Source organism: Microcaecilia unicolor, chromosome 7 (assembly GCF_901765095.1).
Source record: "Microcaecilia unicolor chromosome 7, aMicUni1.1, whole genome shotgun sequence".
Lineage (NCBI taxonomy): Eukaryota > Metazoa > Chordata > Amphibia > Gymnophiona > Siphonopidae > Microcaecilia > Microcaecilia unicolor.
This window is the reverse complement of record NC_044037.1, coordinates 172,187,575-172,208,818: the sequence shown is the minus strand read 5'-3', so window position 1 is coordinate 172,208,818 and position 21,244 is coordinate 172,187,575. Positions and strand designations below refer to the sequence as shown.

The following is a 21,244-nucleotide window of genomic DNA, read 5'->3' as shown; positions in this document are numbered from 1 at the left end:
CTACATTAGTGGTGGGCCATGGATAAGTGATGCCAGGCCACAGGAGGGATTTGACGGGCTGTTCACACATTTTAAATTAATTGTCAGTGGGCCAAACTTTTTATGTCCATGTTCAGTTCTGGCTCACTGGCTGTAGTTTGCCCAACCCTGGGCTAAACAACCTGTTTCTATTTACCTGTTCCACAACACTCATCATTTATAGAGGCCTATCATATCTTTCCTCAGCCATCTAAGCTGAAATGCCCTAATCTCTTTATCATTTTCATCACCCTTCTCTGTACTTTTTCTAATTCAGCTATATCTTTTTAGAGATGCAGTGGCCAGAATTGCACTCAATACTCAAGTTGTGGTCACACTGTGGACCAATTCAGAGGTATTAAGATAGCCCTGTTTTGTTCTCCATTCCTTTCCTAATAATTTCCAGCATTCCATTTCCTTTCTTGGGAACCATCGCACACTGAGCTGAGAATTTCAGCATATTGTTCACAGTGACACCTAGATCCTTTTCCTGTGTGATAACTCCTAATTTGGAACCTTGCATTGTACAGCTATAATTTGTGTTGCTCTTCCTTACATGCATCACTTTGCAGTTGTCCAAGATAATTTCATTTGCTATTTGGATGTCCAGTCGCATAGTCTTGCAAGGTCCTCATACAATTTTTCACAACCTTCTTGTTATTTAACAGTTGTGAAGAAAGTGTGGGGATCTTTTACTAAAGCTTACTAAAGCTTAGCTCGAGTTATCTGCAGCAGGGCCCATAGGAATAAAATGGGCCCTGCTGCAGATTACTCAAGCTAAACTTTAGTAAAAGAGCCCCTGTGTGTTTTAAGCCTGTAAAATGTATCGGATATCTCCATTTTAATTATGTCTGAAGTGTATTTCTCCTATTTGGCCAGCAGATGATGCATGTTTATGCTTAAAGGTGTTATAGGGAACTGAGTGTTCTTTTTCTTTAACATAAGCAGGAAGCAAGCAGTAGTGTACATTTAAAACTTGTTGACTGGGCTCTGATTGGCCTGGAGTTTGAAATTACCCAGTAGTGCTGACTGTTGCTTCAGTCTTAGCTAGGAAGAAAGAGAGATGGATCTCTTTGCTAAGGCTCTGTGAACAATTATATGGCTTGATCTTCCCAGGTACCATTTAGACAGTATATAGATGTTTAGTCAGTGTTATAATTGATCCATATTTCAGTTACCTGTTTTGCTTGCCAATTGCACATTTTTGTCCACTGTTCCAGGTTCTGAGAATAAAAACAATTGTTTGTTCATTCTGCCTCTCTGGACTGACAAAGAATCCTGGTGGTTTGCACAATTGTTTGTTCATTCTGCCTGTCTGGACTGACAAAGAATCCTGATGGTTTATGTGTTGGGTCTGTGAGTGCTTTCTGGGAGCTGTGGGGCCACTGGGAGCATGGCCTCCAGTAACCTAGAAATCACTGGAGAAAATTTGAGAGCAGGAGACTCACCCAGAGGTGGTTGTGACCCAGTCAATGGGAGGAGGGTGCTAGTGTAGAGCACAAGTGGCAGGTGTAGGCTGGCCTGAGCCCAGAGGGTGGCTAGGTGTTTTGTGACAACAACTTTGAATAATTTTGTGTCCTCTAATTCTGATCTCCTCACTTGCTGACTCCACTTCCAGGCCATTTTCAAATAGGTTAAAAAGCAGTGGTCTAGTAAAGATCCCTGTGGCATGCTCCTTGTGATCTTGGGCAAGTCACTAAACACTCTATTGCCTCGGGTACAAACTTAGATTGTGAGCCCTCCTGGGACAGAGAAATATTCAGTGTACTTGAATGTAACTCATCTTGAGCTACTACTGAAAAAGGTGTGAGCAAAATGGAAATTTAAAAAAAAATTAATCCCCCTTTTCCACTGAGAAAATTGACCATTTAGCCCTATTCTTAGAATTATATCTTTTATCCAGTTCCCAGTCCACAATAGGACACTGCCTCCTATCCCATGACTTTTTAATTTCCTAAGGAGTCTGATGAGTTACTTTGTCAAATGCTTTCTGAAAATCCAGATACACCATCAACTGGCTGAACTTTATCCACATTTTTATACATTCCTTCATAAAAATGTAGCACACTTCCTTTGGCTAAATCCATGTTGGCTTTGTCCCATTAAACCACGACTATCTATATGTTCAGTAATTTGGTTCATTATAATATTTCTACTATTTTGCTTGGCACTGGTGGTACTGTAGTTTTCTAGATCACTCCTGGAACCCTATGTTGACCACCCTCCAGTCTTACTACTTACTACTACTACTTATTTCTATAGCGCTACTAGACGTATGCAGCGCTGTACACTTGAACATAAAGAGACAGTCCCTGCTTGACAGAGCTTACAATCTAATTAGGACAGACAAACAGGACAAACAAAAGATAAGGGAATATTAAAGTGAAGATGATAAAATAAGGGTTCTGAACAAGTGAATAAGGGTTAGGAGTTAAAAGCAGCATTATAAAGGTGGGCTTTTAGCTTAGATTTGAAGACGGCCAGAAAGGGAGCTTGATGTACCGGTTCAGGAAGTCTATTTCAGGCATATGGTGCAGCAAGATAAAAGGAACAGAGTCTGGAGTTAGCAGTGGAGGAGAAGGGTGCAGATAAGAGAGATTTACCCAGTGAATGGAGTTCCTGGGGAGGAATATAGGGAGAGATGAGAGTGGAGAGGTACTGAGGAGCTGCAGAGTGAATGCACTTATAGGTCAATAAGAGGAGTTTGAACTATATGCGGAAACGGATAGGAAGCCAATGAAGTGACTTGAGGAGAGGGCTAAGATGAGCATAATGACACCGGTGGAATATTAGTTGTGCAGCAGAATTTTGAACAGATTGAAGAGGAGAGAGATGGCTAAGTGGGAGACCTGTGAGAAGCAAGTTGCAATAGTCTAAGCGAGAGGTGATAAGAGTGTGGATGAGGGTTCTGGTAGTATGCTCAGAAAGGAAAGGGCGAATTTCGGTGATATTATAGAGAAAACAACAACAGGTTTTAGCAGTCTGCTGAATATGTTGTGACAAGGCTACATCCAAGATGTATAGAATGAAGCAGCAAAACCCTAAACTACATCTCCCACAATGCATTTCCAGTCCCAGCTGTGAGAGCCCAGGGGATAGGCAAGCTGGCCATATACCGTCTCTGACCACAAGACGGAGGGAGAATGAAGGAGCCCAGTTCCCCTGGACCCGCAATCAGTATGTTATGCTGCCCACCTGTAATAGGGAGGGGTGGGGTGAGAAGCAGCAGGAGGAGGATTGGATGGATGGTATGGAAGAGGGGGTTAATCAGGCTGAGCAGGGAGAAGAAACCAGAATGGAATGGGAGCTTGAGAGCCTGAGAAGAGCATTCCCTGAAGGTTTGAAAATCCATATTGTTTTGAAAGTTACTTTGATTTAAACCTGCTTAAAGAGAGAAGCCTGTTTTCTGTTGGTTAGACCTGTTTGATGTGGGGAAACCCTGACTGTTGGGGGAGGTTGCTGGAAGAATTACAAACCTGGTTCCACAAAAGCTTACCCTGATTATGTTGGGAAAACTCTGTGGAATTTGAAAGACTTGTTTGGAGAGGGGGAGAAAATCCTGCTGAGAGGCAAGTACTGATTTTGCTACTGACTTGAAAAGGTTAAGATTTTCAAAAGACTATTGCAGCCCTTCAGGACATGGGGCAGAGACTTTGTGTTTGGTGGCTTATACACTAAGGTGGCTGTTTAAACTGAGACCCAGGTCTTCCCAAGGGAGTGGGCTCAGTAAAGAAGAGACTTGTACGGGAGTAATACTTGTAAAGAAGTTGTTCCCCCAAGACTAAAGCCAAGAACTAATAAAGTGAATTTGCATTTGTTGACTGCCTAATTTGCATATTTGTGAAGTCTGGAGAATCAGAGTTAGAGTCCCAGGAAAAGTGCAGGGGGTCACTGCCCGTGAGCCAGAGGAGTGACCGGGGCACACTGGACATAACAGGGAAGGGTTCCAGCTGGAGGAAGGCATGGCAGAGCAGTCATCCTGAGTAAGGAAGGAGCCCAGGATATAGAGGTTGGTGCTTGCTAATGACTGAGAGAGGAGAAGTCAGAGTCCTGCTCAGGAGCCCAGGGCTCAGTGAGGATGGGCGGAGAGCAGGAAGGGCATGCGTCTGTACAAGCTGCTCAGAGGTGGAGGACCAGTGAGGCAGGATAGAGAGCCTATGAGCCTGGACAGGAGCCACTAGAGGGCCTCAGCACACATGAGCACCCCCCCCTGGGGGTTTCCAATGTGCAGAGGAGAGGGAGGAGTCAAAGATGACCCTAAGATTACAAGCTGATGAGACAGGAAGGATGAGAGTGTTATCCACAGAAATAGAGAATGGGGGAGGAGGCGAGGTTGGTTTGGGGGGAAAGATAAGAAGCTCAGTCTTGGTCATGTTTAGTTTCAGATGGCGCTGAGACATCCAGGCAGCAATGTCAGACAGGCAGGCTGATACTTTGGCCTAGATTTCGGCTGAGATTTCTGGTGTGGAGAGGTAGATCTGGGAGTCATCAGCGTAAAGATGATACTGAAAACTATGGGATGAGATCAGAGTACCAAGGGAAGAAGTATAGATGGAGAAAAGAAGAGGTCCCAGGCAGGGGCGTATCTGGAATCCGGCGGTAGGGGGGGCCAGAGCCAGAGAGGGGGGGCACATTTTTGCCTCCCTCCCCCCCCCGCCGCCGCCGCCGCCGCCGCCTCTCTCCACCCCCTCCCCGCCGTCAACCCTCCCCCGCTGCTTACTTTTGCTGGCGCCGAGGTCCCGACCCGCAGTCTCCGTTTTTCGTCTTCCTCCGTGGCTATGCTTCCAGGAAGTAACGCTGCAGTGCTGATTCGTTGACCCCAGTTCGACGTCTGACGTCAGACGCCGAACTGGATTCAACGAATCAGCACTGCAGCGTTACTTCCTGGAAGCATGGCCACGGAGGAAGACGAAAAACGGAGATTGCGGGTCGGACCTCGGCGCCAGCAAAAGTAAGCAGCGGGGGAGGGTTGACGGCGGGGAGGGGGGCCAGGGCGAAATCTGCGGGGGCCCAGGCCCCTGTGGCCCCACGCAGATACGCCCCTGGTCCCAGGACAGATCCCTGAGGTACACCAACTGACAGTACATAAGTACATAAGTACATAAGTAGTGCCATACTGGGAAAGACCAAAGGTCCATCTAGCCCAGCATCCTGTCACCGACAGTGGCCAATCCAGGTCAAGGGCACCTGGCACGCTCCCCAAACGTAAAAACATTCCAGACAAGGTATACCTAAAAATGCGGAATTTTTCCAAGTCCATTTAATAGCGGTCTATGGACTTGTCCTTTAGGAATCTATCTAACCCCTTTTTAAACTCCGTCAAGCTAACCGCCCGTACCACGTTCTCCGGCAACGAATTCCAGAGTCTAATTACACGTTGGGTGAAGAAAAATTTTCTCCGATTCGTTTTAAATTTACCACACTGTAGCTTCAACTCATGCCCTCTAGTCCTAGTATTTTTGGATAGCGTGAACAGTCGCTTCACATCCACCCGATCCATTCCACTCATTATTTTATACACTTCTATCATATCTCCCCTCAGCCGTCTCTTCTCCAAGCTGAAAAGCCCTAGCCTTCTCAGCCTCTCTTCATAGGAAAGTCGTCCCATCCCCACTATCATTTTCGTCGCCCTTCGCTGTACCTTTTCCAATTCTACTATATCTTTTTTGAGATACGGAGACCAGTACTGAACACAATACTCCAGGTGCGGTCGCACCATGGAGCGATACAACGGCATTATAACATCCGCACACCTGGACTCCATACCCTTCCTAATAACACCCAACATTCTATTCGCTTTCCTAGCCGCAGCAGCACACTGAGCAGAAGGTTTCAGCGTATCATCGACGACGACACCCAGATCCCTTTCTTGATCCGTAACTCCTAACGCGGAACCTTGCAAGACGTAGCTATAATTCGGGTTCCTCTTACCCACATGCATCACTTTGCACTTGTCAACATTGAACTTCATCTGCCACTTGCACGCCCATTCTCCCAGTCTCGCAAGGTCCTCCTGTAATCGTTCACATTCCTCCTGCGACTTGACGACCCTGAATAATTTTGTGTCATCGGCGAATTTAATTACCTCACTAGTTATTCCCATCTCTAGGTCATTTATAAATACATTAAAAGCAACGGACCCAGCACAGACCCCTGCGGGACCCCACTAACTACCCTCCTCCACTGAGAATACTGGCCACGCAATCCTACTCTCTGCTTCCTATCTTTCAACCAGTTCTTAATCCATAATAATACCCTACCTCCGATTCCATGACTCTGCAATTTCTTCAGGAGTCTTTCGTGCGGCACTTTGTCAAACGCCTTCTGAAAATCCAGATATACAATATCAACCGGCTCCCCATTGTCCACATGTTTGCTTACCCCCTCAAAAAAATGCATTCGATTGGTGAGGCAAGACTTCCCTTCACTAAATCCGTGCTGACTTTGTCTCATCAGTCCATGTTTTTGTATATGCTCTGCAATTTTATTCTTAATAATAGCCTCCACCATCTTGCCCGGCACCGACGTCAGACTCACCGGTCTATAATTTCCCGGATCTCCTCTGGAACCCTTCTTAAAAGGGGATAGAAGTAGAGGAGGATCCACTAGAGTGTACACTAAAGGTACGCTGGGAGAGATAAGAAGAAAACCAGGAAAGAACAGAGCCCTGAAATCCAAGTGAGGACAGTGTATCAAGGAGTAGGCTGTGATCAACAATGTCAACAGCAGGTACCATAGATTATAATGATAGTTTTCAAATTACTAATGTAGGTCTGCAAATTCATTTTTCAAACTGCAGTTTTTGAATACTCTGGGAGGTATTATCATCCGGTCCAGGTAATTTGCTATTTAGTTGTCAATTTTTCCTATTATATCTTCGAGGTTCATTCAGATTTGCTTTAGTTCCTCTGAATCATCACTGTAAATACAATTTCTTGCATAAGTATCTTCCTTACATCTTCCTCAGTAAAGTCTGAAAGGAATAATTCATTAAGGGGGAAAGTTAACTTGGGCTACCACTAAGACAGGTTATTATACCACAACTGATTCTATTTCAGGACAGATTTCATTTTAATGCAACAAGACTAAGCCAATAATAACCCAGGTTAACAGTACAAAAACAAAAAATAAAACACTAAATTAACAGCAACCCACATTGATTCCTTCTCCCCTTAGTCTCTCCTTTATGGGCTTGTCCTCTCTGAGTTTCCCTTTTATACCTCAATCATCTAATGATCTAATTGACTCCTCTCCCTCACAGGTTTCTTGTTTTGAATGTACCTAAAAAAAATTTTTTTAAGCTTTTGTTTCTGCAGCAAGCCTGTTTTCAAATTCTCTTTTTGTCTGCCTTATCAATGCTTTGCATTTAATTTGCCAGTGCTTTCTCTGTTTCCTATTTTCTGCATTCAGATCCATTTTCAAATTTTTTGAAAGATTTTCTTTCACATACCTTTTAACCAACCTGTGCCTTGCTGAGAGCATAATTGTTTCCATCTGCCTCTGTGCCATGAAGTATCATCAGCAAATGGTTATCACTAAAAAGGATATGCTTATCCGTAAATGAGCTAAAAGTTCAGAATTATTAAAAGTGGTTAAGAGCATCAGTGTCCAAGAACTAGAATCACAATAGCTACAAGGATTACACAAAAAGTAAGCAAGAATCTAAAATGTCCATTAAGCAGATCAGATGTAACTGTAGTATGAGAAGTCACTTCTGGGTTCCCACAGAAATAACAGGATGGCATCGTACTTAGCTCAAAACCTTTGCACTTATTCATGACTCAGGAGAGTTAGACAATAATTGCTCTGATGTAGGCAATGGAGTTGGTGCTTTCTGACAATGGGTAAGATGAATCCACGATGACAGATCTTGAAGCTTGCATGCAGAATATCCTATGAGCAGTACTTGGTAGGGTCCCGTAAACTTTGGGGTGAGTGCTGTAGCAAGCCAATGGTTCTTGACATAGACCCAGTCTTCTGTACAATACTTTTAGGAACCTGAAATAAAGGAGCAGAAGACAATATGGAGTGTAGATGTTTGCAATATCTTAAAATGTCGCTTTGCAGTAATTGAGGGTCTGGTGGTACCATATGATATAAGGGTTCTGTCATGGGATATCCGGTAATAATTTCATACAATGTAAGACCTCCTCCAGTTCTTTGAGGCGAGTTGCGAATTGACATAAGGGTAAAGGGCAGTGCAGTTAGCCAATCAAAGGCCCAATCGAAGGTTAGGGCTCAGAAACAAAGCCTGGTCCTTGGTCTGAGGAGAGGACCAGCAGCATGCACCATGCTGGAATAAATGTGGATACCAGAATCTTGATAATAGCAATAGTGTGCTGATTTTAGTAAAATGGGGGAATACCTGAGGAAGGAGCTGATGGGCTGGGAGAACGAACAAGAAGTGGAAGGACAGTGGTCCAGGCTAAAAGAAGCTATAAATAGAGCCACAAGCATTTTTGTAAGGAAAGTAAATAAAAGCAAGAGAAAAAGGAAACAAGCAAGTGGCCGAGAAAATAAAGGCTAAAGAGTTGGCGTTCCTGAAATACAGAAAAACTGAAGAAGTTGAACATGGAGAGGAATACTGGAGGAAACTGAAAGAAGCCAAGAGAGAGATACGTCTGGCGAAAGCGCAAGCGGAAGAAAAAATGGCTAGAAATGTAAGGAGGGGTGACAAAAATTTCTTCAGGTATATTGGTGAAAGGAGGAAGACAAATAAAGGAATTGTGAGACTGAAAGATGCTGCGAACCGCTATGTAGATAATGATGAAGAAAAAGCAAATTTGCTAAATAGATACTTTTGTTCTGTTTTCACAGAAGAAAATCCTGGAGAAGGACCGCGATGGACTGGCAAAAGTACAAATGAAAATGGAGTAGATATAGCACCGTTCACGGAAGACAGTGTGTATAAACAACTTGAAAAACTAAAGGTGGACAAAGCCATGGGACCGGACGGGATCCACCCCAGGATATTGAGGGAGCTCAGAGAGGTCCTGGCGGGTCCTCTTAAAGATTTGTTTAATAAATCATTGGAAATGGGAGAGGTTCCGTGGGATTGGAGAACAGCGGAGGTGGTCCCTCTTCACAAAAGCTGTGATAGGGAAGAAGCAGGAAACTACAGGCCGGTAAGCCTCACTTCAATTATTGGAAAAGTAGTGGAAGCAATGCTGAAGGAAAGAATAGTGAATTTCCTGGAAGACAATAAGTTGCAAGATCCGAGACAACATGGTTTTACCAAAGGTAAATCGTGCCAAACGAATCTCATTGAATTCTTTGACTGGGTGACTGGAGAATTAAATCAGGGATGTGCTATAGATGTAATCTACCTAGATTTCAGCAAAGCTTTTGATACGGTTCCCCACAGGAGGCTCTTGATCAAACTGGACGGGCTGAAGATAGGACCTGAAGTGGTGAACTGGATTAGGAACTGGTTGACAGACAGACGCCAGAGCAGTGGCGTAGCCAGACTGCCAATTTTGGGTGGGCCTGAACCCAAAGTGGGTGGGCACAAAATTTTCTCTTTACCCCCCTCCCCCAGCAAAATTTAGTCACACTAATCAGATGCATTTGTCACACAGGGTAAAGTGCTGCTTTTCAGTGCATCAGATTTCAGACAATTTATTTAATAGCCTAACACCCTTTTCAATGAGCTTTCAGAGGCCAAAACCTCCTGCCTAAGGTCAGTATAATGCTGTTACGGTATCCTCTCCTGACTTAAGGAAGGAAGTATTGGTCTCTGAAACTTTATTAACAAAGGTACCATATTACTTTATCCTAAATTAAAAATAAATTTATTTTCTTTACCTTTGTTATATGGCCATTTACTTTTTCTCATTGTGTTGCTCCCAGTCTCTAGATTCTTCTTTCCTTCGTATTTGCTTAACTCTTCTGCCACGGTTTCCTGGCCATTTCTCATTTTTCTCTCCTTTTTCTTTGCTTTCTTCAATATTTTTCTGCCTCTGTCCAGATTTAATTCATTCTTACTATCCATTCTTTAATTTCCTTCATCTACTTATGGCTTTTCATCTTGTTCTCACCCTTGTTCTCCCCATGCCCCTTCCTCTTATTCTCCAGTCTTTCACTACTCTCCTTTTCCATCCTGCAGCTCTCTTCTTTCTCTCCCCATCCTTCCAGTGTCTCCCCTCTCTCTCCCCATCCTTCCAGTAGTTTCCCCTCTTCTTTCTGCATTCTTCCATCCAACGTCACCTCTTTCTCCCTACCCTTCCATTCAGCATCTTCCCTCTTTCTCCCTACCCTTCCATCCAGCGTCTCCTTCTTTCTATCCCCATCCTTCCATCCATCTACCCTCTCTCCTGATCCTTCCATCTAATGTCTCTCTCTACCTCCTTCTAACCAGTGTCTATCTCTCTACCCTTTTCTGTTCAGTGTCCCTTCTCTCTCCACATCCTTCTAGTCTCTCCCCTTTCTCTTTGCATCCTTTCATCCATCTCCCCTCTTTCTCTCCCCATCCTTCCATCCAGTGTCTCTCTCCCCATCCATCCGTTTTCCCTCTTTCTCTCCCCATCCTTCCATCTGTTTTTTCCCTCTTTCTCTCCCCATCCTTCCATCTGCTTTTTCCCTCTTTCTCTCCCCATCCTTCCATCTGCTTTTTCCCTCATTCTCTCCCCATCCTTCCATCTGCTTTTTCTCTAATCCTCCCATCTCTTACGTAACTGCCCCTGGAGCGACACAGGGGCGGTGATGTAAGAGACGGGAGGAGCCTGCAGAGCCGGCAGCCAATGCCTCAAGGCTGCCTGCGAAGGTGCCGCGCTTTTTTTTTCAACTTTTTTTGTCATTAGCGCTCAGCTCAGTCAGCTGAGTGCTTCTTCTTTTTGTAGCACCGGCCCTGCTGCTCAATAGGAAAAGCAGCAGTGTCCGGCAATGGGAGCTGGTGCTGGCGCGGGCTTGGAGGAAAAGTGGGCGGGCAGTGTCTGTTCACTGGGTAGGTGGGCCAGAGCTGAAATTGGGTGGGTCTGTGCCCACCCAGGCCCACCCATAGCTACGCCCCTGCGCCAGAGGGTGGTGGTGAATGGAATTCGCTCGGAGGAGGGAAAGGTGAGTAGTGGAGTGCCTCAGGGATCGGTGCTTGGACCGATTCTGTTCAATATATTTGTGAGTGACATTGCTGAAGGGTTAGAAGGTAAAGTTTGTCTTTTTGCAGATGATACCAGTGGCGTAGCAGTGGGGGCTGCCACCCGGGGCAAGGCGGTTCGCCGTTGCACCCCCCCCCAGGTGCAGCACAATGACACCCCCCTCCCAGCTCCCGCAGCCTACCTTTAAAAAGAATATCGGGAGGCGAGGCACAGCGCCTCGCGCCTGCCCTGCACATAAAAGAAATGTGGACCGTCAGGTCTTCCCTCTCTCTCTATCTGTCCCACCCTCCGCTGACGCAACTTCCTATTTCTGCAAGGGCGGGACAGACAGAGCGAGAGAAGGCCCCACGGTCCACATTTCTTTTACGTGCAGGGCAGGCGCGAGGCGCTGCGCCTCACCTCCCGATATTCTTTTTAAAGGTAGGGTGCGGGAGCTGGTCAGGGGGGGTGTCGATTCGCCGAGGGGGGGAGCTGGCAGGGAGCACCCCCCCCCCATGAGCTGGCACCCGGGGCGGACCGCCCCTCCCGCCCCCCCCCCCTTGCTACACCACTGGATGATACTAAGATTTGTAACAGAGTGGACACCCAGGAGGGAGTGGAAAACATGAAAAAGGATCTGCGGAAGCTAGAAGAATAGTCTAAGGTTTGGCAATTAAAATTCAATGCAAAGAAATGCAAAGTGATGCACTTAGGGAGTATAAATCCACGGGAGAAGTATGTGTTAGGCAGTGAGAGTCTGATAGGTACCGACGGGGAGAGGGATCTTGGGGTGATAGTATCTGAGGATCTGAAGGCGGCAAAACAGTGTGACAAGGCGGTGACCGTAAGTAGAAGGTTGCTAGGCTGTATAGAGAGGGGAGTGACCAGCAGAAGAAAAGAGGTTTTAATGCCCCTGTATAAGTCGTTGGTGAGGCCCCACCTGGAGTATGGTGTTCAATTCTGGAGGCTGTATCTCGCTAAGGATGTAAAAAGAATTGAAGCGGTGCAAAGAAAAGCTACAAGAATGGTATGGGATTTGCGTTACAAGACTTATGAGGAGAGACTTGTGGACCTGAACATGTATACCCTGGAGGAAAGGAGAAACAGGGGTGATATGATACAGACGTTTAAATATTTGAAAGGTATTAATCCGCAAACGAATCTTTTCCGGAGATGGGAAGACAGTAGAACTAGAGGGCATGAAATTAGATTGAAGGGGGGCAGACTCAAGAAAAATGTCAGGAAGTATTTTTTCACGGAGAGAGTAGTGGATGCTTGGAATGCTCTCCCGTGGGAGGTGGTGGAGAGGAAAACGGTAACGGAATTCAAACATGCATGGGATAAACATAGAGGAATCCTGTTCCGAGGGAATGGATCCTCAGAAGCTTAGCTGAGATTGGGTGGTGGGAGGCGGGGATAATGCTGGGCAGACTTATACGGTCTGTGCCAGAGCCAGTGGTTGGGAGGCAGGGATAGTGCTGGGCAGACTTATACAGTCTGTGCCCTGAAAATGACAAATACAAATCAAGGTAAGGTATACACAAAAAGTAGCACATATGAATTTATCTTGTTGGGCAGACTAGATGGACCGTGTAGGTCTTTTTCTGCCGTCATCTATGTTACTATGTATGTTTTTGAAGTAGACAGTTACACTGGTATCCATCCAGAAAACGGATAAGTGACAACCAATAAATATCACATCCCCCTTTCGCAATTGGGAGTTCAGTATAATCAAGCTGTAAGTAAATAAATTGACCCTTTGGGCAGAGCATGCAGAGGAGGCCACAGGGGCCGACCATGATGGCCAGCAGTCCAATAATGATGACAGGTGAAAGCCTCAAAATTCCAGGTGAAACCATATTGAATTAAACACAGTACACAGAGAGTCTGCAACAATAGGGTAAAGTAGAGATGGAGGACAAATGTAGCAGTGACCAACTTTCCACAGTCCCTCAGAAGACGGGACAGCACCCCATGCACTGCAAGGAGGCCGGTGAATAAAAGTCAATTAGGTTCTGGAGAGTGAGGGACTGTGGAGATTGGGCAGGTGTAGTAGATAACAACAAGGTTAGAGCCATTTGTGGGCCCAGCCCAGGGCAGCCTTCATAGCCATGGTATTTGCATAGGCATTTCCTTGGGCTTGGATAAAGTTCTAGGAAAAGTGGCTATTTGCCTTGAGGACTGCAACAGCCACAGGTAATAGAGCAGCCTGCAAATGATGGATATATGCTAAGTGCTTAGTTGGTTTATTGGCAGAAGTAAAAAATCCTCACTGGGCCCACATGTCAAAATCCTAAAGAACCCCCAGAGCATTAGCACTTTTAGTTATGAGCATAGTTTGGGGGGGGCAAGAGGGGACATTGAACCCCCCAAACGGCTTGCCACCTCCTGCCCTGAGTGGTGCAGCATCTGCCTCTCTCCTTCCACCCCCTTCCCTGCAGGTTCCAGTATCGCACTCCCCCTCCCATCCCGTCCTCTCCTTTCCTCCCCTACCCCTACGCCTCCTCCGGTGCTGCAGTCTTAAAGGTGTCCAGTTCAGATCCAAGGAGGTTGTTCAGGGCCACCAGCAGCGTTGGCAATGTAAGCACGCTGCCTTCAGCCTGCCCCAGAAGCCTTCTCTGTGCAGCATCCCACCTACGTGTGAACAGGAAATTGCTGCAGTGAGAAGGCTTCCGGTCAGGCCAAAGGTCACGTGCTTACATCGCTAATGCTGCCGGTAGCTTGGACGGTCTAAAGACTGCAGTGCCAGACCTTGGGGGGGAGGGGGGAGAAAAAAAGATGCCAGATTAGAGAAATGCCAGACCATGAGTAAGAGGGAGAGGAATCAAGAGCTTGGATGAGGTGTTAGGGAAGAGGAGGGAGAAAAACTGGACCCACGGTAGGGAGGTGAGAAACATCATGGGATGGGGGAGAGAAAGATGGGATGCGCAGGGGGGACTGATTGGGAAAGATGTACTCATGGAGGGGAAAGGCGGAGAAGAAGAGTTGCAGTACCTTGGGGAGGGGGCAGGGGATAGAAGAAGGAGAGATGCTGGCCTTGGGGTGGGAGTGCAGGGGCAGAAGCAAGATGGGGGGGATGGGGACACAGGGAGCAGATACTGAACATGGGAATAGGCCAGAGACACAGAAGGGAAGTGCTGGACAGGACAGATAGGGACACAGAGGGAATGATGGTGGACATGGAGAAAGAAAAAAGTCAAATAGTAGAAAGCAGAAGATTGCTGAGACTGTTGTGGAAGGAAGGAGCAAAAGATGGATGGGACTGGGAGGAGTGGGGGTGAAGAGGGAAGGAGCAGAAGATGGATGGGACAGGGAAGGGTGGAGACGGAGGGAAGGAGCAGGAGGTGGATGGGGCTAGAGGGTATGGGCAGAGGTCAGGGGAGGGGGAAGGGGAACAGATGGGGTTAGGGGTGTGAGGGGGAAGAAGCAGAAGATGGATAAGGCTAGGGGTGTGGAGGGGGGGAAGGAGCAGGAGATGGATAGGACTAGAGGTATGGGTGAAGGGGAGAAGAAGAGGAACAGAGCAGGGAATTATGGATCAGAGAGATGAAGTTGGAATTTGAGGAGATAGTGAATACTTGGCAGTTTTAGATATTTATTTATTAGGATTTATTTACCTCCTTTTTGAAGGAATTCACTCAAGGCAGTGATATGAGTGGAGTCGTGTATTGATGGGTTGGGAGAATGAGTGAGGATGTTGAAATGAGGGATATAAGAAGAGAGGCAAGAAAAGGGGATGATGTGATGAAAGGTTGAGACATAATGTCAATGACCTGGAAGATGGAGAGAAGATGAGAGGCATTGAAAAGAGATGGGGTACTGGGGAAGGAGTATGGGAGAAGAGGATGGGTCTCTGAAGAGGGCTGAGTGAGAGTGGAAATGGGATTAAAAAGATGGTAAAAGAGAGGCTATTGGGCATGGGGAATAGGGTAACAGACAGACGAATGGCCTTGGAGGCAAAGGAAGGAAGGAGAGACAGGGATGGAGCTGCGACTGATAGGGTGATGAGATGCAGTGGAGGGAAGATGAGGGCTAAGAAGGTGAATACAGAGGATGGGACTAGGGGGGACTAAGGAAGTAGGTGAAAGATGGGGAACGGGTTTAGGAGACTGGGCAAGGGAGAGACAAAAGGGGCAATGGGAGTTCTGGAGAGTGAATGAGAGGGAGATGGCAAAAGCCAGTAGGTAGATGAGAAGTGAAATGAAGACTAATGACTAAAGGGTGAAAGAAAAGTGGGGGGAAAAACATTAAATGAAAGATGTGTAGAGAAGGAAAGGAAGAAGACAAGAGGAGAGAGAAGAAATGGAAAAGCCAACCTGGAAAAGAATTTAGGAGATGACTGACACATGGAAAGAGGAAAACAAGCTAGAACCAGCCCAATTAGAAAAATAAAATGATCAGACAACAAAGGTAGAAAAAGAAAACATTTTTATTTAATGCTTTTTAAGGACTAAGATGTGCCTGTTTTGTGAAGTGTACATTTTTTTCTATTTTTGCATTTTGCAGAATGCAGGAAAAAATACATTTTTGTTTCTCTTTTACCAGTATTTGCACTGCTTACATAGTCTGGATTTCTCGAGGGGATCTCTATTTTAGTTTTTGTGGGCCCCTATTTTGTATCACTTGAGGGTCTGTCCATGTTATACATGTGCAACTGAGGTGAAGGATTCTGCTGGAATGTATTGTCTGTATAGGAATGTGTAAAGAAAGCAGAAAAGAGAGGGTTTTGAGTACAGTCAAAAACCAAAACAAAGCAAGTGGACCTTCAGGAACAGCACAAAAGAAGTTCTTTATTAGGTGGACCCAACACGGTCTATGTTTCGGTGACAAAGCGCCTGCATGAGGGGTCATCCACTTATGGTTTATGTTCCATCAGAGGAAAGAAAGTGCAGCTTGGAGCACCAGGGTCATGACAAGACAGTACATCATGGACTTGTTGCAAGAAATCACGTCCCAAAATATTGACAGGTAGGTTATCACTCATCAGCATGTCCAGATCATATACCTTTTCTCCAGTGGTCACAGGTACTTGACATGGCTTTTGGTGAGGATCGGATTCCTGTGATTCCTTTGCATTGGATAACAGGCGCTGTACGTACAAAAACTGCAAGTGAAGGTGGTAAGTTTTTTTTTTTGATTCAACAGAAGAAGTTCCTCCAGAATCTATAACAAAAATGGTCTAAAAATCTCCAATATATCCTTCTATCTCTCCTGTAGAAGTCAGAGTGAAGGCATGAAATAGCCATTGTGCTTCATCTATGGTGTAGCCAATATCATCCTGATAATAGCAACTTTGTGTGTGTGTGTGTGTTGGGGGGGAGGGTGGTTAGGGAAAGCATTTTTCATTTTAGTTTCCATTTTTCCACTGACATTTCTGGCAGCTGTGCTTTGCCATCTTATTTTCTTTTGGTCTCTCATATTTCATTATGACGGAGTGTGTTTTCAATTAGGAATTAAATCTTAAATAAGTCCATTTTGAAACCATTTTCTCACCAGTGACTGCAGTACTTGTCTTTTTCAAAAACCACTTACCCTAACCCTTCTAGTCCAACACTCTCAAAAGTAACACACACCCATCCTTTTCATGCATAACTCATGCTCACATGTTTTCAGGGCTGTCCTCCTCACACACACAGCCTATATCTGCAGTATATCATATTAATGCACTCATCAGGACTTTTTCTCAGGAGGTACTCAATGGTGCTGAATACCGGAATATTTTCTGTTGCCTTTTAGAACTGACCGATGGTACCAAAAAAGAGACACACAAAGCGCCCCTCACAGGAGAAGCAATGCCTTCAGCTGAACCCAGTGAGCCCGTGGGAGAAGACTATGGATCTGCAGATGCCAATAAACTGTGGAGCAAAATGCTGCTGCAGACGACCTCAGTATTTTCAAGATATGGGAGACAAAGATTACAGAAGCCAAGCAGTGCAGACATTGCAGGTACAAAACTATTTATAGCTTTGGTGTAGTAATTTGAATTTTGCCAGTTTTGGGAATTCAGATACAAGACATTTCTTATATATTTCTATGTTTTTCACCATACAGTTTCTATACTATTGTGTTGCATGTAGAGTCTAGCTTCTTAGAGTTGACAATTCAGTTTTTGCTTGTATATTTCCAATTCTAATTTGCTTTATATTTGGTGAGACTGTGTGTTACTTATGTGACCAGGATGAGGTATTTTGCAAGCATGAAGTTTCGGTATAGGAATTTGTAACAATCTGATTTACCCCAATGTAACCCTCTGGGGAAACTGGTAATGAAGTTAAGTCTGGGTGAGTTTCCCCCAGGGCATTACTAGATCATAGTTGGCTCCTAATCAGTGGTTGGGAGGAGTGATGGGATTGGTTGCTGGCTGGAGGGAGGTGTATACCCAGCTGATTCATATGTGGTGTTTGTGTAGGAATGACTGATGGGGAATTGTAATGAGGGGGGAGGGGCAACGTGTCTGCCGTTTTAAGCATGAGGTTTTTGGCTGCCTCAACCCCTGCCAGGGCCTGTGAAGTTGAGGGGGTATCCTGCCCAGCATCATAAGCAGGGGCTGCTGTGACTGATTGATCTCGTCTGAGGAAGAAGGGGTCGAAGGAGAGGCTTCCTCACCCTGTGAGTGGAACAGTGAGAGGCCTGTTTGGGCCAGAGGTGGGTGAGAACAGACTTCAATGTTTGGGGGGCCAGAGCCCAAAGGGGGGGCACATTTTGCCCTGCCTCCCCGCTCCTCTATGTCCCCCCCCTCATCATACATGCTTGGTTTTAATGAAATTGAGCATGCTTGACGTGGGGAGTGTGTGTGAGGAGGCAGGACAGGTAATGCAGCAGAGAACAGTGCTGGAGGAAGGCTTCTGCTGGCGGGGGCTTGGGACCCCTGTCAGCCAAACCAACAAACCTTGGGGGCCCCAAGCCCCCAAAGTCTCCCTTGGCTATGCCACTGGGTGAGAGGAATCGCACCTCCAGGGAAGAAGTACAAACAGGGAGGTCCAGTCCTGGATGCAGTCCGGTAGCTGGGGAAAAGCCCAGTGGGACGCCTGTCTGGCAAGTGAGCAGATAAGCTGCAACTCTTGGTTGTCCTTTTGGGTAGGATGGGCTTGAAAGTTAAGAGCCAAGTGGACATTTAATGAGACTAAGCAATTTTCATCTGATCAGTGCCCCTCTGAGGGAATGAGAATGGATGACCGTTAACCTGACTTGATACAAAAAGTTCCTGTTTAAGTTTACTGTTAGTAAAGTTCACTGTTTATTAAAAGCAACCTTTGGAGTGAGAGTGGATTCTTTTGTAGGTGTTCAAGTGACAAAGGTGGTGGCAAAAGTCTCTTGGCATACTGGGTTTTAACCCAGCCCCGGCCTACACACAGCTCAATAGAGACATTACTTTTTGTACGCCCTGGTCCGGGTGACTAACCCAAAGACTGTAGCTGGCATCCAAGACTGTCTTGAGCGGGACCAGGGTTACACCAATAAGAAATGTGTTCTGCAGATTGGTGTAATATTTGTAGTGCTGCTTTTTCATAGACTCTGTGCCTGTTTGTGGTGGGTGGGGGTGGTGTGTATTTTGGGGGTGTGTTCCTCAGTTGTTACTCCACCCCTTAAGGACAGCCCTACATGTGAACTCCGGCACCTTTTTTTCTGGAAAAGAAGCACTGAACTCATACAAAGTAAATAAACTTACCTTGCTTTAAAGAAAAAAGCGTAGGTAGTCAATTCCTAAGAAATAAATATAGCATGTATTACAGATAGTTATTTATTTAAAAGCATAGCATACTTGTACCTGACATAGCAATGTTGCTTGTCTATAGTGTGGATTCTCTGTAGATAGCAGAGGAGTGTAGGCACATTTTATGGTGGTGTCATCCTGACAGTTGTCGATCCATCCATTTATTTATTTATTTCACTTTGTTATATCACCTTTAAAAATCAATATCAAGCAGTATACAGAATATGTTTGTATAACTGAGACAATAGTATTAGTAAATACAAAATTTCAACAAATTAATACATCACAAGACACACAAGGAAAAGGAAATGCATATAGCACAGCAATAATTCTCAAAAGACTAATTATGAATGGAACAAATACCCCTAAATCTAGAAAGGTTGCACGTCGTGATAAACACAGTGGTTGCCCTACCCTGAGGAGGCCGCTAGGGGGCACTCTCATACAAGAAATAGGGAAAATGCCAGGATATGGTCCCTAGGGAGAGCTCCAATTGGGACATCCGGGTAATGACCCAAAGGGGCCAGCAGAGGGAGCTCCAGCTAAGGCCTGAACATGGAGACCAGAGAGTATCTGTAGTAGAGGTTCCCTGTTAAGAGAAGGGCACCCAGAAGGCTCTGGACTCTTCCGGAACTGGGAGGAGGTGCCCAGAAGGGGTGTGGTGGGCTATTAGAAGCCCTATATAAACAGTACCTCCTGAGGAGCAGGAGAGAAGAGAGGGGAGGGGAGCCTGGTGAGCCTGCTGGAGGAGGAGTACCTGGAAGAGGCAGCGAGAAGGAGACCCTAGAAATGAAGGTACCTACCAGGCCATGTGGTGGATGGACTTGTGACCCAGGCCATGTTGTTGATGGACTTGTGACTTATTTAAAATGAACTAAGAGCCGTGGGGTGGAGGATAGGACCGTAAGGTTAATGAGAGTGAAGAAGGTCCTATCCAGGGGTAGTGGCTGTTTTACCCTGAGACCCCTGTCTCCCAAAGTAAAGGGGCTCAGGGTATTTGCAAGTGAATGATAATGGGAAAGAAGTTGTTCCCCCACAAGACTGAATCCAAGTACTAATAAATTGAATTTGCATTTGTTGACTGCCTAATTTGCATATTGAGGAAGGCTGGAGAATCCGAGTTATAGTCCCAGGGAAAGTGCGGTGGGTCATTGTCCGGGAACCAGAGGAGTGATCGGGGCGCACTGGATCTAACAGGGAAGGATATCCAGCAGGAGGAGGGCATGTCGGAGCAGTCACCCTGAGTAAGGGAGGAGCTCAGGATATAGAGGTGGGTGCTTACCAATCACTGGGAGAAGACCAGCTGGAGTCCTGCTCAGGAGACTGGGGCCAGTGAGACTGGGTGGAGAGCAGGAAGGGCACGTGTCTTTACAAACTGTCCCAAAGCCAAGTGCTAGAGAGCCTCAAGAGGGCTTAGTTTAAGAATACCCTGAGGGGGTTATAAAGGAAACCACTTTGTTTTGAACTGTTTGTTTCTGTGTTGTTCTTGCTGGAGTTACCAGGGATTTACCACTGGTTGGTTTGAACTGCTTTGGTTGGAACTGCCTGTGGCTGAGCAGTTTGCCTGGCCAATTGAAATATGTAGCTTCGCTTGAGAGCCAAGGGAACTCCGAGGACACTGAAAGTGAGAATCCGGCCAGCAGAGGGCTGCATTTCCGAAGCACCCAGTGGCTGGGAGCTTTACAGCGTACAGATGTCACTTACATGCTGTAAAGGCAGAACTGTAGTAAACACCATTCAGTATGTCAACAGGTTGGTGCACATCTGCAGGCTGTTGCATAACGTTATGCACACAAAAAGAGGGTGTGAAAGGGGTGGAGTATGAGTGGAAGTAGGGCATTCCTAGTATCGGTGAGTGTAGAACATTTTATAGAAAGGTTGATGATACACAACTGCTGCACCCAAGTGTACAGCTGCTATAAATGATAACTAATAGGCTGCAAACTTGTCTTTCATGACCTGGAGTGTTGGTGAGTAGTGCTGTTGTATGGAGTTTAAGTACATACATATCTTCACATTCCAAACCTTTTTGCCCTCAACTACACCTGTAGTCCTTGAGGACATTTTCTCTTTCAGTTTATTTCCCTTGTTTGACTAGCAGGTAGTGTCTGACCTCTGCATGATCACAGTAGCAGAGATCTGCTTACTTCTTAGCCTTACCTTCCTTGAGAGAAAGAGGAAACCTCTGGGGAAGAGTAACCTGTATTGCCATTGGCCAGAAACCCCTCAGTGTTAATGCTGTGGGCCCTGATTAGCCCTGAAGTGCAAGATCAGCCAGAATATGCTCAAATTCCCTAGTCTCAGAGGGGGGGGGGGGAGTGTGGAGAGTGAAGACCTCTCCACTGAGACCCTGTTCAAATCCTATGAGCAGTTTTTTTTTCTGAACTTTCCAGGTATTACTTAAGTAGTAAGAAAGTGTTTAGTTTTAATGTTGATTCCT

At 45.8% G+C, this 21,244-nt stretch overlaps 1 long non-coding RNA gene across 1 annotated transcript; it reads left to right on the top strand.

Moving 5' to 3' along the window:
- The first annotated feature begins 255 nt into the window (after positions 1 to 255).
- Positions 256 to 20,075, top strand: LOC115473978. The gene is made up of 3 exons (XR_003942791.1): positions 256 to 357; positions 8,917 to 8,923; positions 20,066 to 20,075. It is a non-coding gene; the product is annotated as an uncharacterized LOC115473978 (long non-coding RNA).
- Positions 20,076 to 21,244: the final 1,169 nt, after the last annotated feature.